Source organism: Salvelinus alpinus, unplaced genomic scaffold (assembly GCF_045679555.1).
Source record: "Salvelinus alpinus unplaced genomic scaffold, SLU_Salpinus.1 scaffold_40, whole genome shotgun sequence".
NCBI classification, from domain to species: domain Eukaryota; kingdom Metazoa; phylum Chordata; class Actinopteri; order Salmoniformes; family Salmonidae; genus Salvelinus; species Salvelinus alpinus.
In genome coordinates this window covers 1,038,755-1,054,065 of record NW_027255981.1, presented here as the reverse complement: position 1 = coordinate 1,054,065, position 15,311 = coordinate 1,038,755, and the positions used below count along the sequence as shown (strand labels likewise).

The 15,311-nt window shown below is 42.2% G+C and overlaps 1 pseudogene; it reads left to right on the top strand.

The window, feature by feature from the left end:
* The first annotated feature begins 3,975 nt into the window (after window positions 1-3,975).
* The window catches only part of LOC139566965 (mitogen-activated protein kinase kinase kinase kinase 3-like), a 94,095-nt pseudogene continuing 82,759 nt past the window's right edge, over window positions 3,976-15,311 (top strand).

The window sequence follows — 15,311 nt, the reverse complement described above, 5'->3', positions numbered from 1 at the left end:
CCCTTGCGTCCTTATTTTGATGAAACATCAACACTCCCAATACAACAAGTAACAAGTAACAGTTTGACAATTGTAATGTGTAAAACTTAAATTACTCTCTCTCTCTCAGATGCACACACACACACATGACACACGCGAAACAGGCCAAAACATTTGTCTATCTACCTACCCCTGAATGAAATTAATACTAAAAAGAAACCTTGAATCTCCTTTCGAGTGCGGACCAGCTACACAATGTTGGAAGATGCACCTGTTCTGAACGCAATGGTCACACAAACTTTCAAGGAATGATAGGAGCCAATACTGCAGTACTCCCTCTCTCTATCTTACACACACACACACCCACATATGCACTACCAAACAATTGACTCCCATTCAAAATCCTATTTTCACTAACCCCTAAACCTAACCCTAACCTAACCATAATCCTAACCCTAGCCCAAACCCCTAATCCTAAACCAGACCCTAACTCATAACCCTTAGCCTACCCCCTAACCCTAATTCTAAACCTAACCCTAATTGTAACCCTAAACCTAACCCCTAAGCCTAAAATAGCCTTTTTCCTTTTGGGGAAGACTGTCGAAAAGTCCCCAATTTTTCTTGTTTTACTATACTTGTGAGGATTTCTGGTCCCCGCAAGGATAGTGAAACCAAAAACACACACACGCAAACAATGGACATATCAAAGTGAACTAATGAACGGTGTTCATGAACTGTATATAAAGCTTTCAGGGGACATATCCAAAATGTCCGGATTTTCAACAATCCCCTATCTGTCCCCAAACAAATGATCAATATGCATTTCAGCATCATGCTATTGCAATTATATTCTGTGACAGTATCAAAGTCTGAATTGAGCTCATAGTGATGAAATAATTGCCATCAAACGAGCGTTGGTGAAATGGATTTGTGGCTGTTAACTTGGCTTGTTTGATCTGCGCCTTCGCCTGCTCTAATAATGGCCCATTAAAATGGAGCCTGGATGTGTGCCTGGCATGACAAAAATTACATAAATAAACATGTAAATGGGGACGACAAGGATTGCAATCTGTACTGGTGGAGTGGACATGGGAAAACATTGAGCAATTAAATTGGCACATTTGCTAGGTTAACCAAACTGGTGCAAATTACAAATCAAATGACATTTTATTTGTCACATGCGCCGAATACAACCTTAGTGAAATGCTTATTTACAAGCCCTTAATCAACAATGCAGTTTTCAGAAAAAGTATTGTTAAAAAAGTATTTACTAAATGAACAGAAGTTAAAAAAAAAAATATATATATACAGTATATATTTAAAAAAAGGAGAAAATAGAAAAATAACAATTTATTAAAGAGCAACAATAAAATAACAGTAACGAGGCTATTTACAGGGGGTACCGGTACAGAGTCAATGTGCGGGGGCACAGGTTAGTCAAGGTAATTGAGGTAATATGTGCATGTAGGTAGAGGTAAAGTGACTATGCATAGATAATAAAAAGAGAGTAGCAGCAGCGTAGAAATGGGGGGGTCAATGCAAATAGTCCGGGCTGTTCAGGAATCTTATGGCTTGGGGTGGAAGCTGTTAAGAAGCCTTTTGGACATAGATTTGGCGCTCCGGTAATTTTTAGGGCCTTCCTCTGACACCGCCTGGTATAGAGGTCCTGGATGGCAGGAAGCTTGGCCCCAGTGATGTACTGGGCCGTACCAACTACCCTCTGTAGTGCCTTGCGGTCGGAGACCGACAGTTGCCATACCAGACGGTGATGCAACCAGTCAGGATGCTCTCGATGGTGCAGCTGCAGAACATTTTGAGGATTTGAGGACCCCATGCCAAATCTTTTCAGTCTCCTGAGGGGGAATAGGCGTTGCCGTGCCCTCTTCACGACTGTCTTGGTATGTTTGAACCATGATAGTTTGTTGCTGATGTAGACACCAAGGAACTTGAAGCTCTCAACCTGCTCCACCACAGACCCGTCGATGAGAATGGAGGCGTGCTCGGCCCTCCTTTTCCTGTAGTCCACGATCATCTCCTTTGTCTTGATCACGTTGAGGGAGAGGTTGTTATCCTGGCACCACACTGCCAGGTCTCTGACCTCCTCCCTATAGGGCTGTCTCATCGTTGCCGGTGATCAGGCCTACCACTGTTGTGTTGTTGGCAAACTTAATGATGGTGTTGGAATCGTGCTTGGCCATGCAATCATGGGTGAACAGGGAGTAGGAGGGGACTGAGCATGCACCAATGAAGGGCCCCCGTGTTGAGGATCAGAGTGTCAGATGTGTTGTTACCTACCCTTACCACCTGGGGGCGGCCTGTCAGGAAGTCCAGGAGCCAGTTGCAGAGTGTTTGGTGTTTAGTCCCAGGGTCCTTAGCTTAGTGATGAGCATTGAGGGCACTATGGTGTTGAACGCTGAGCTGTAGTCAATGAATAGCATTCTCACGTAGGTGTTCCTTTTGTTCAGGTGGGTTATGGGCAGTGTGGAGCGCAATAGAGATTGTGTCATCTGTGGATCTGTTGGGGCGGTATGCAAATTGGAGTGGGTTTGGGGTTTCTGGGATAATGGTGTTAATGTGAGCCATGACCAGCCATTCAAAGCACTTCATGGCTACAGACATGAGTGCTACGGGTCAGTAGTCATTTAGGCAGGTTACCTTGGTGTTCTTGGGCAGGGACCATGGTGGTCTGCTTGAAACATGTTGGTTGCAAAGTGTATACTTGGAGTCAGGAAGCAAGTACAGGGAGTGAATATTTAATAAATAAACGAAAATGGAACAATACAAGAAACACGAGTAGCGTACAGACATGAAACACAAACAGAGTCAATAACGCCTAGGGAAAGAACCAAAGGGAGTGATAGATATAGGGAAGGTAATCAGGAAGGTGATGGAGTCCCGGTGAGGCGCTGGTGCGCGTAATGGTGGTGACAGATGTGCGTAATAATAAGCAGACTGGTGACCTCGAGCACCGGAGAGGGTGTATACATGACATTGGTATTACAGACTTGGTCAGGGACAGGTTGAAAATGTCAGTGAAGGCACTTGCCAGTTGGTCAGCGCATGCTCGGAGTACACATCCTGGTAATCCATTTGGCCCTGCGTCCTTGTGAATGTTGACTTGTTTAAAGGTCTTACTCACATCGGCTACGGAGAGCGTGATCACAGTCGTCCGGTACATCTGGTGCTCTCATGCATGCTTCAGTGTTGCTCGACAGTAAATGAAGTAATTTGATCAAAATAACACTGCAGGGCATTGGAAAAGGTTACTTTCACATTGTGTGGGTGATTGCCTTTGTTTTAATATATTTTTGTGCTGTGCATTCCTATTTTCCGATTAATGTAGGCCTAGGGAGTAGGGACAGATCCATCTAGTGACACCTGTTTTTCTCTGGAGGATATTACACAAAGGCAGGACATAAAGGGAAATTAAGAATAAGAGTGATTTGTGATATGGTCAAATGTAATAACGCATTGGCTTTGTATTAGTCATTTTTTCGATCATTCAGTAATAAGGACTTTTTATTGCAAACTTTCCACATGAACAAATTCTTAGTAATTCTGACTCACAAGGCAATAGAATATAATACATTAACACATTATGATTGTTTGTATGGTTATTATTTTGTGTGCTTTCCAGTTTTAATGACAAGTAATACATTCTATCAATATTGCTGCCTAATGCAGCATATTATCTATTATACCATAATTATGGATTGATATAATCAAACTCATAAGATCGTTTTTCCAAGTTTATGATCTTCATTTTCCTAATTCTCAAAATCTATGCTATTCTACTCTATTGCACCTCTAGATATTTGTGAGAATGAGAAGAAAGGATCCAGCTGTAATTAAGTAAAGAATTAAACCAAACCAGTCAGACTAAACTCTGGTTTCAGATCAGATCTGTGTCCAGGGCAGACCCCAGCCAGCCCATTCCTTGCATTCCCTTCTTGGACAAGCCAGCTGGCTGCGGCGCACGCGCAGTGTGCAGAGAAGGCCAATGTGAAGTTACAGTGAAGTCAGGCTGTGATTTATTTCTGACGACGTGTTTTTAATATTGTATGTTTTTCGTTATTTGTCGTGTCAGTGTCCCAACAAATATAACGACTGGATAACTAAACCGTGGACCTAAAAATGGCTTCCACTTTCGACCTTTCAAGCGGATTTCGAGCTTATACAGAGAATTGGGAGCGGGACCTACGGAGATGTATACAAGGTAACATGGGATTTTAGCTATACATTGTCTTTTTTGATAAACCATTGATATGTTACAAATAAAGACATTGTTATTAGTAACCTGACTACAATGTAGGAACTTGGAGTAGCCTTCAGGAGTTTAGCCAGTCGGGCAATAACTTGGCAACAGTGGTTGTTGAACTAGTATATCCAAGCTGTTAGCATGTTTACCAACTCGCTACAGATGTGTTCCAATTCACAAAGCCTAACGTAAGGAATTCTACCGGATCTTGTGATAAACGCATACTTATCCCTGTGAAATTCCACGAACGATACTGTTACAATGTTTCAATTTACTTTCAGTGTTGTCATCGCTATCCCTAGCACAATAATGGACTAAAGGAGTTCTAACATTACGCCTTAGAGTCAAAGGACCTTACATGTTTTGTTTCTTCTTCTATGGTATATTGGCGAACGCACAATGTAGTGTGCTTTCCGCCACCTACTGTATGGGATGGAAACAGGACCCCCCCCCAAAAATAAACGAAACTAAATCAAACAACTTTTCTGATAAAAAATCTAACAGATCTGATCACTGCACAGGCTCAAGGGGAAAGAGGAAGGGCGGGTCTTCTGGTGCCAGTACCTCTTACAAGGCTTCCCGATGTAAAATCCTTAAGTCCCAAAAACAGTTTTTCCCGCAGCCACAATAATATCCAGTTTCTTAGACTTCTTTGAGATCTGTGCCGTAGAGTTTATAACTGTGGCAATGAATGCCATAAAATCCACCCTTTTTAACACACAGTATCTTTTGATTGACAGCAAACATTTACTACAGGCTGTGGTCGGTCCACTTGTTTTCTCTTCTTTTGATTGACCGCTCTAACCTTTGCCACCTCAATCACCTTCTCCCTTAGAGAGCACTTTGGGAACTCGGGATCATGATCACCACCACAATTGCAACACTGCCGTCCTTCTACACACAGTAGACGTATACACACAGTATACTCTGTCTGTCTGCACCTCACTTGAACATGGCCAAATCCTTTACAATTCTTACACTGCAAGGGTTTGGGGACGAAAGCTCTTACAGGGTATCTTACATAACCAAGCTTCACATGCGTAGGTATTTGCTCTTTATCAAAAAAACAACAGGACCGACAGACTTTCTTCCTTTTTCTCCATTCACCCAATGGGTCAGACGCCGGGGAAACCAACCACACCAGGATTTCTCTTCAGGTATTCAACCTGAACATACGTCGTAACCCCTGAGATGATTCCTTTGACGGGTTCTCTACTCCGAAGTTCAAAACTTCTGTTATTCAGAAGAAAAAAATAAGACCACTCCCTGACAAGCTCAACTTTTCCTTGTGCATACTTCACCATTTTCGACACCTCAAACGGGTCTCCCACGTATGCATCCTTACTCAACAAACGCATCCCAACAAACAAGCAATTAATTATCATTCATATCCTCCACTCCAATTTGAGACAATTTCCTTTTTGTTCCAGTTTTTGATACTACTATTGTCCATTCAGAACATTCATTTTCACCAACTTTGCTCATCGCGGTGCTTGATTCAACCTCAGCAACCACTTCTGCCTTCTTACCCTCCTCTGTCCCCTCCCACGTGTTCTGTTTAACCCTTTAGACCCCAATATACTTCTAGAATGCTGCTGTAGATTACTGACAATTTAAGATAAAGTTAACATTTCAAACAAACAGACATGGCTCAAAACAAAGAACAAATTACAATAACAAGTCATTAATTATATATATATATATATATATATATATTGCACACAAAAGTATGTGGACACCCATTCAAATTAGTGGATTTGGCTAGTTCAGCCACACCCGTTGCTGACAGGTGTATCAAATCGAGCACACAGCCATGCAATCTCCATAGACAAACATTGGAAGTAGAATGGCCTTACATCGTCATAGGATGCCACCTTTCCAAAAGTCAGTTTGTCAAATTTCTGCCCTGCTAGAGCTGCCCCGATCAACTGTAAGCTCTGTAATTGTGAAGTTATATGGAATGATGAATCACGCTTCACCACCGACAGACGAATCTGGGTTTGGCGGATGCCAGGAGAACGCTACCTGCCCCAATGCATAGTGCCAACTGTAAAGTTTGGTGGAGGAGGAATAATGGTGTTGGGCTGTTTTTCATGGTTTTGTCTAGGCCTCTTAGTTCCAGTGAAAGTACATTTTAACGCTACAGCATACAATGACATTCTAGATGATTCTCTGCTTCCAACTTTGTGGCAGTAGTTTGTGGAAGGCCCTTTCCTGTTTCAGCATGGCAATGCCCCCGTGCATAAAGTGAGGTCCATACAGAAATGGTTTGTCGAGATTGGTGTGGGAGAACATGACAGGCCTGCATAGAGCCCTGACCTCAACCCCATCGAACACTTTTGAGATTAATTGGAACGCTGACTGCGAGCCAGGCCTAATCGCCCAACATTAGTGCCCGACCACTAATGCTCATGTGGCTGAATGATAGCAAGTCCCTGCAGTAATGTTCCAACATCTAGTGGAAAGCCTTCCCAGAAGAGTGGAGGCTGTTATGGCAGCCCATGATTTTGGAATGAGATCTTCGACGAGCAGGTGTCCACATACATTTGGTCATGTAGTGTATGACCCCTCATTCATGTCAGTAGGAATAACACTCATTTTGTATTCCGTTGTGTAAAGACACTATCAAAAAACGATTAACACTCAATACAACAAAAAGCAGAGTATTTAAATTGTAGTAAATTACTCACAAAAAATGTACCAAGTATAATACACTGCTCAAAAAAATAAGGGAACACTTAAACAACACAATGTAACTCCAAGTCAATCACACTTCTGTGAAATCAAACTGTCCACTTAGGAAGCAACACTGATTGACAATAAATTTCACATGCTGTTGTGCAAATGGAATAGACAAAAGGTGGAAATTATAGGCAATTAGCAAGACACTCCCAATAAAGGAGTGGTTCTGCAGGTGGTGACCACAGACCACTTCTCAGTTCCTATGCTTCCTGGCTGATGTTTTGGTCACTTTTGAATGCTGGCGGTGCTTTCATTTGTGGCCTGCTGGAGGTCATTTTGCAGGGCTCTGGCAGTGCTCCTCCTTGCACAAAGGCGGAGGTAGCGGTCCTGCTGCTGGGTTGTTGCCCTCCTACGGCCTCCTCCACGTCTCCTGATGTACTGGCCTGTCTCCTGGTAGCACCTCCATGCTCTGGACACTATGCTGACAGACACAGCAAACCTTCTTGCCACAGCTCGCATTGATGTGCCATCCTGGATGAGCTGCACTACCTGAGCCACTTGTGTGGGTTGTAGACTCCGTCTCATGCTACCACTAGAGTGAAAGCACCGCCAGCATTCAAAAGTGACCAAAACATCAGCCACGAAGCATAGGAACTGAGAAGTGGTCTGTGGTCACCACCTGCAGAACCACTCCTTTATTGGGGGTGTCTTGCTAATTGCCTATAATTTCCACCTTTTGTCTATTCCATTTGCACAACAGCATGTGACATTTATTGTCAATCAGTGACAGTTTGATTTCACAGAAGTGTGATTGACTTGGAGTTACATTGTGTTGTTTAAGTGTTCCCTTTATTTTTTTGAGCAGTGTATATTATACTTGTACAGTGGGAAGAAAAAGTATATGAACCCTTTAGAATGACCTGTATTTCTGCATGAATTGGTCATAACATTTTATCTGATCTTCATCTAAGTCACAACAATAGACAAACACAGTCTGCTTAAAAACTAATAACACACAAACAATTATAATTGTTCTTGTCTCTTTTGAACACACTGTGTAAACATTCACAGTGCAGGTTGGAAACCCTTGGATTTAATACAGGTTGACCCTCCTTTGGCAGCAATAACCTCAACCAAATGTTTTCTGTAGTTGTTGATCAGACCTGCACAACTGTCAGGGGGAATTTTGGACCATTCCTCTTTACAAAACTGTTTCAGTTCAGCAATATTCTTAGGATGTCTGGTGTGAACTGCTCTCTTGAGGTCATGCCACAGCATCTCAATCGGGTTGAGGTCAGGACTCTGACTGGGCCACTCCAGAAGGCACATTTTCTTCTGTTCAAGCCATTCTGTTGTTGATTTACTTCTGTCTTCTGGGTTGTTGTCCTGTTGCATCACCTAACTTCTGTTGAGCTTCAATTGGCGGACATATAGCCTAACATTCTCCTGCAGAATGTCTCGATAAACTTGAGAATTCATATTTCTATAGATGATAGCAAGCTGTCCAGGCCCAGAGGCAGCAAAGCAGCCCCAAACCATGATGCTCTCTCCACCCTAGTTTACAGTTGGGATGAGGTTTTGATGTTGGTGTGCTGTGCCTTTTTTTCTCCACACATAGTGTTGTGTGTTCCTTCCAAACAACTCAACTTTAGTTTAGTCTGTCCACAGAATATTTTGCCAGTAGCACTGCGGAACATGCAGGTGCTCTTTTGCGAATTTCAGACGTGCAGCAATGTTTTTTTTGGACAGCGGTGGCTTTGTCCGTGGTGTCCTCCCATGAACACCATTCTTGTTTAGTGCTTTACGTATTCTAGACTCATCAACAGAGATGTTAGCATCTTCCAGAGATTTCTGTAAGTCTTTGGCTGACATTCTAGGATTCTTCTTAACCTCATTGAGAATTCTGCACTGTGCTCTTGCAGTCATCTTTTCAGGACGGCCGCTCCTAGGGAGAGTAGCAACAGTGCTGAAATTTCTCCATTTATAGACAATTTGTCTTACCGTGGACTGACTTTTAGAGATATTTTTGTAACCCTTTCCAGCTTTATGCAAGGCAACCATTCTTAATCTTAGGTCTTCTGAGATCTCCTTTGTTCGAGGCATGGTTCACATCAGGCATTGCTTCTTGTGAATAGCAAACTCAAATTTTGTGATTGTTTTTTATGGGGCAGAGGCAGCTGTAACCGTAATCTCCAATCTCGTCTCATTGATTCAACTCCAGGTTAGTTGACTCCTGACTCCAGTATGCTTTTGGACTAGTCATTAGCCTAGGGGTTCACATACTTTTTTCCAACCTACACTGTGAATTTTTAAATGATCTATTCAATATAGACAAGAAAAATACAATTTGTGTGTTATTAGTTTAACCACACTGAGTTTGTCTATTGTTGTGAGTTAGATGAAGATCAGATCACATTGTATGTCAAATTTATGCAGAAATCAAGGTAATTCCAAAGGGTTCACATACTTTTTCTTGCCACTGTACATATTATTTACATATAAATAGAACAATTATCCAACATTTGACCAGAGGACAATTATTCAGAAAGTATTTCAAAACCCACACAAAGTATGCTATTTGATTGACAACGATTCTTACTTCTGTAACAATGTAAAAATTCAAAACTATTCAGAGACTATTTCAAAATGTGGGTAACCTCTCTCAATAATATTTAGTATAGACCAGGCCTGACACAAAATGTAGAAATAGTAGCCTATTTCAACAACAGTTCGGTGAATGCAACAAGTATTAGATAGAGAAGATACAAAACACAACTGTTCCAGAGACAATAAAAGATTTGTAGGAGAAATTCATATTTCACACTGTCACTTTAGTATTGGCATTTAGCCTACACCATGTCATGGTACTTCTGGAAGCTCTGCACCAGCCTGCAAAGTGGCACATAACACGTAGAGTACCCAAAAGAGATTTCTACACATCTCCTACTCTTTGTCCTGCGTCCACTCCAGATGCACACTCTCTTGCGCACTTCAAACTTCACCTGCTTTCAAATGAGTTACAACTCAGGCCTCCCCTCTTCCTGCTACTGTAGCCATATCACAAAGTGAATGCACAAGCTGCATTTTGAACGCCTTTGGGGACCAGCTCCTGGGGTTTCTGGGAAGGGGCCTTTGCAGAGTCTCCCAAAATGTACGCATTTATGATGGCAATGTTGAGCATCCCCCAAAACACATACTTCCACCATTTCCTGCCTGTGCATCCAACATTGTATTAGCTCCTCAGTTGGTCAAGATGGTCAACCCCGCCCATTGTCTTGATGTAATCCATTACAAGGTCTGGAACAGATAAAAGTTCCTACCACATTTTAAAACAACTCTGAAACCACTGTCGCTTTAGTCCTAGGCTGTGTGACAGTGGCAAATAGGCTCCCATTCCACACACACATTCTCTCTAGCCCCATAGCTATAGCAAGCAGCTTGTGCCATTTCCATATGAATTACATTGGTAGAAATAAGACAAAACAACCAACTAGTTAGCTGACTATATACAGCTTAACACGGCAACTATTTCCATGAGATAGAGAGCAGTCATTCTAGCTCCACCGCTGAAACCTACAGTGCTTGCAGAAAGTATTCAGACCCCTTGACTTTTTCCGAATTCTGTTACGTTACAGCCTTATTCTAAAATTTAATAAATAGATTTGTCCCCTCATCAATCTACACGTAATACCCCATAATGACAAAGCAAAAACGGGTTGTTATTAAATGTATTACAATTAAAAAACTATCACATTTACATATGTATTCAGACCTTTTACTCAGTACTTTGTTGAAGCACCTTTCGCAGCAATTACAGCCTCAAGTCTTATCAGGTATGATGCTACAAGCTTGAGGAGTTCCTCCCATTCTTCTCTGCAGATCCTCTCAAGCTCTGTCAGGTTGGATGACAGGTCTCTCCGGAGATGTTCGATCGGGTTCAAGTCCAGGCTCTGGCTGGGCCACTCAAGGACATTCAGAGACTTGTCCCGAAGCCACTCCTGCGTTGTCTTGGCTGTGTGCTTCGGGTTGTTGTCCTGTTGGAAGGTGAACCTTTACCCCAGCCTGAGGTCCTGAGCACTCTGGAGCAGGTTCTCATCAAGGATCTCTTTGCACTTTGTCCGTTCATCTTTCCCTTGACCCTGACTAGTCTCCCAGTCCTTGCCGCTGAAAACCATCCCCACAGCATGATGCTGCTACCACCATGCATCACCGTAGGATGACACCGTGTTTCCTTGAGACGTAACGCTTGGCATTCAGGCCAAAGAGTTCAATCTGTTTCATCAGACCAGATAATCTTGTTTCTCATGGTCTGAGAGTTTAGGTGCCTTTTGGCAAACTCCAAGCAGCCTGCCGTGCCTTTTACTGAGGTGTGGCTTCAGTCTGGCCACTCTACCATAAAGGCCTGATTGGTGGAGTGCTGCAGGGATGGTTGTCCTTCTGGAAGGTTCTCCCATCTCCACAGAGGAACTCTGGAGCTCTGTCAGAGTGAGCATCCCTGACCAAGCCCCTTCTCCCCCGTTTGCTCAGTTTGGCTGGGCGACCAGCTCTATGTAACGGATGTGAAATGGCTAGCTAGTTAGCGGGTACGCACTAATAGCGTTTCAATTGGTTACGTCACTTGCTCTGAGACTTGAAGTAGGGTTGCCCCTTGCTCTGCAAGGGCCGCGGCCTTTGTGGAGCGATGGGTAACGATGCTTCGTGGGCGACCGTTGTTGATGTGTGCAGAGGGTCCCTGGTTCGCGCCCGGGTCGGGGCGAGGGGACGTACTAAAGTTATACTGTTACATCTAGGATGAGTCTTGGTGGTTCCAGATAGGGCTGGCCATATAATATCATCCTTTTAAAATGTACATTTACATTTAAGTCATTTAGCAGACGCTCTTATCCAGAGCGACTTACAAATTGGAAAGTTCATACATATTCATCCTGGTCCCCCCGTGGGGAATGAACCCACAACCCTGGCGTTGCAAGCGCCATGCTCTACCAACTGAGCCACACGGGACCATGTATGATGGTATTTGACGGTATTTTATGTTTTGATTAATAAAAGTTCTAAATTTGCTTTGAGTAGTGTGTGACCCTAGGGTGGTAACACATATATTCTAAATTATTTCAATTTCTTTCTCCATTCGGATTGTTTTATACTGTTCAATTCAACTTCAACCTAAAATAATTTCCTGCATTTCCATCAATTTCTGCATTTCCTGCACTCATTTGAGATAATTTCCGCACTGCCATCCTAAAGACAATGTTTATTATGATTCTGTAGTTAGAATATAAGTAATAGTGGGCACTTTGAATACAGTGCTGCTTGATATGACAACGAATGAAAATGCCATGGACGAGTTATTGTAACAGGGTAGGAAGCAAAGTGATGTTCGGTGTTTCCTAGGGGACCCTATAATCTTTGGCTACATTAAATCTTTATTCATATAGCCAACATATTCATGCTTCGCCTATTCCTCTTTGATTTAGAAGATACTGTTGTACAAACAACATGCTGATTTAAGCCTCCACCAGTGCTGGTATTATCAGGCTGTATTAGCTAGCTACGTTTGTTCTGACTCAGTACTTCTATTAGCTAACATACGCTAACTCCATTCCGTACAAATGTGCGCAACCGCGACATTCAAACGAGGCTGCAAAGAAAACTAATGGGACTGTAGCGACTGTGTTGACATCAAAATCTGGGGTGTTAACTACGTTTATATTCAAGCGTTGATTGACATGGTAATGGCTCTATAGTATTGGAGAAAAGTTGAAAAAACTGACCCCTCCGACGCTGTACGTTACATCGTGACGTGTCATGGCGTAACGTACAGCACACATAAAGCAACTCGTTCTGTCTTACAGCTTCTCTCCACCAGGTGTAGCACTTCTCTCACCGTTTAAAAACAAGAAAGGGACAGGGTAGGGTGGGGATACCTAGTAATTTTTTGCGTCATCACTGCAAGCTATCATGACTCTCAAAAGCCGCTGTTTACTTCTGAAGATCACTTTAGCACCGCCCTAAAAACCCGACTCAAATTCAACACAAACCTTGAAATAGGTATGTAATGACACATTATATAAACTCTTTATAGTGTTTTATTTACATTTTAGAGGCGATAAGTTGGACAGATCGAGTGAAAAAAGCAGTTTCCCCACACGACATCTCTCCTTCTGTCTATCACGCAATAGGTTTCGCTTCCTCACCCGCCATTTTTAAAAAGACCCGACGTAGCTCATTGCCTTCTTGAATCATGCAGAGATGGTCATCATGAAGGTCTCGTCATTGATTTTTTTGGAAAGGGGAGAAATTGTGCTTTACAATGGTATTGATATTACAGTTGATTTGGAAGTGTTACATTTTTTGGGTGCTAAAATAAGGTCAATTGTACGAACCAGCGCGATGTACGAAAGTGAGTTAGTTCACGTTAGTTAGCTAGCCAGCTAACTAGAGATTAGCATTAGTGGCTAACACGATTTAGCTCAACTTGCTTAGAAAATACAAACTAGCAGTTTGCAGATGTAAGAAACACAAACGAATATTGTAATTATAGAACGCCATTGGGTTTATATTAAGATCAAAGTGGAAACAGCATCGATGTGATCAATATTGTTGCATGTGCTGTATTTACCATGCAGACTGAATGAAAGTGTCTCGTGGTCAAGTAACTACAGGGTGGGACTAGGTCTGTGTGGAAAGCGGCATGGAGAGAGAGAGAGCGGAGAGGGATGACTCAAGTAGCGGAGTAAACTATAAAAATGGACGTTAACCACGGCGTATCACATTTAACAAACCAAACATTAAAATACCGTTATAGAAGGTAAAGTAAAAACCCAAACCGGTCCGTGCATAAATACCGGTATATAGTAAAATACGGTATACCGCCCAGCCCTAGTTCCAGACTTCTTCCAAATAAGAATGATGGAGGCCACCGTGTTCTTGGTGATCTTCAATGCTGCAGACATTTTTTTGGTACCCTTTCCCGGATCTGTGGCTCGACACAATCCTGTCTCGGAGCTCTACGACAATTCCTTGCACTGCTCTGACATGCACTGTCAACTGTGGGAGCTTTATGTAGACAGCTGTGTACCTTTCCAAATCATGTGCGTGTAATCAGTTTAATTTACCAAAGATGAACTCCAAGTTTTAGAAACATCTCAAGGATGATCAATGAAAACAGGATGCCCCTGAGCTCAATTTCAAGTCTCATAGCGAAGGGTCTGAATACTTATGTAAATAAAGTATTTCTGTTATTTACTTTTAATACATTAGCAAACATTTCTATAAACCAGTTTTTTTTCTTGTTTTTTTTTCACCTTTATTTAACCAGGTAGGCAAGTTAAGAACAAGTTCTCATTTACAATTGCGACCTGGCCAAGATAAAGCAAAGCAGTTCGACACATACAACAACACAGAGTTACACATGGAGTAAAACAAACATACAGTCAATAATACAGTAGAAAAATAAGTCTATATACAATGTGAGCAAGTGAGGTGAGATAAGTGAGGTGAAGGCAAAAAAAGGCCATGGTTGCAAAGTAAATACAATATAGCAAGTAAAAACACTGGAATGGTAGATTTGCAGTGGAAGAATGTGCAAAGTAGAGATAGAAATAATGGGGTGCAAAGGGGCAAAATAAATAAATAAATACAGTAGGGAAAGAGGTAGTTGTTTGGGCTAAATTATAGATGGGCTATGTACAGGTGCAGTAATCTGTGAGCTGCTCTGACAGCTGGTGCTTAAAGCTAGTGAGGGAGATAAGTGTTTCCAGTTTCAGAGATTGTTGTAGTTCGTTCCAGTCATTGGCAGCAGCGAACTGGAAGGAGAGGCGGCCAAAGGAAGAATTGGTTTTGGGGGTGACCAGAAAGATATACCTGCTGGAGCGCGTGCTACAGGTGGGTGCTGCTATGGTTTTGGCTTTGTCAATATGGGATATTGTGTGTAGATTGATGGAGAAAATGAATTTAATCCATTTTATAATAAGGCTGTAACGTAACAAAATGTGGAAAGGGTCTGAATACTTTCCGAATGCACTGTATATCTGCTGTATACTTATTTCACTCACCTCAATGTCATCGCTTTTCAAAGTGCAAGGACGTGTGCGAATCCGTACCACCAACCAACATGGATAAAGCCTCTTTCACAGTGAAAGGTTGTGTCCTTGACACTTGTCTGCCTTGTCATTTTGAGTAATTAAGTTTTTAAAAAACTTTGAAAAGTGAAATGACAGCATACCTTATTTCTGGTTGATCACAACAGCCATGTGAATACAACAACTGGTTGTTAGCAAGTAAATTTTGCGATATTGACACAAATATTTTTGTTAGAAAAACAAGGCTGTTCACAGCCGCTATAGGAATTTAAAGAAAGGCCGTCTGCGGCCACTATGGGTTATAAAAGGCA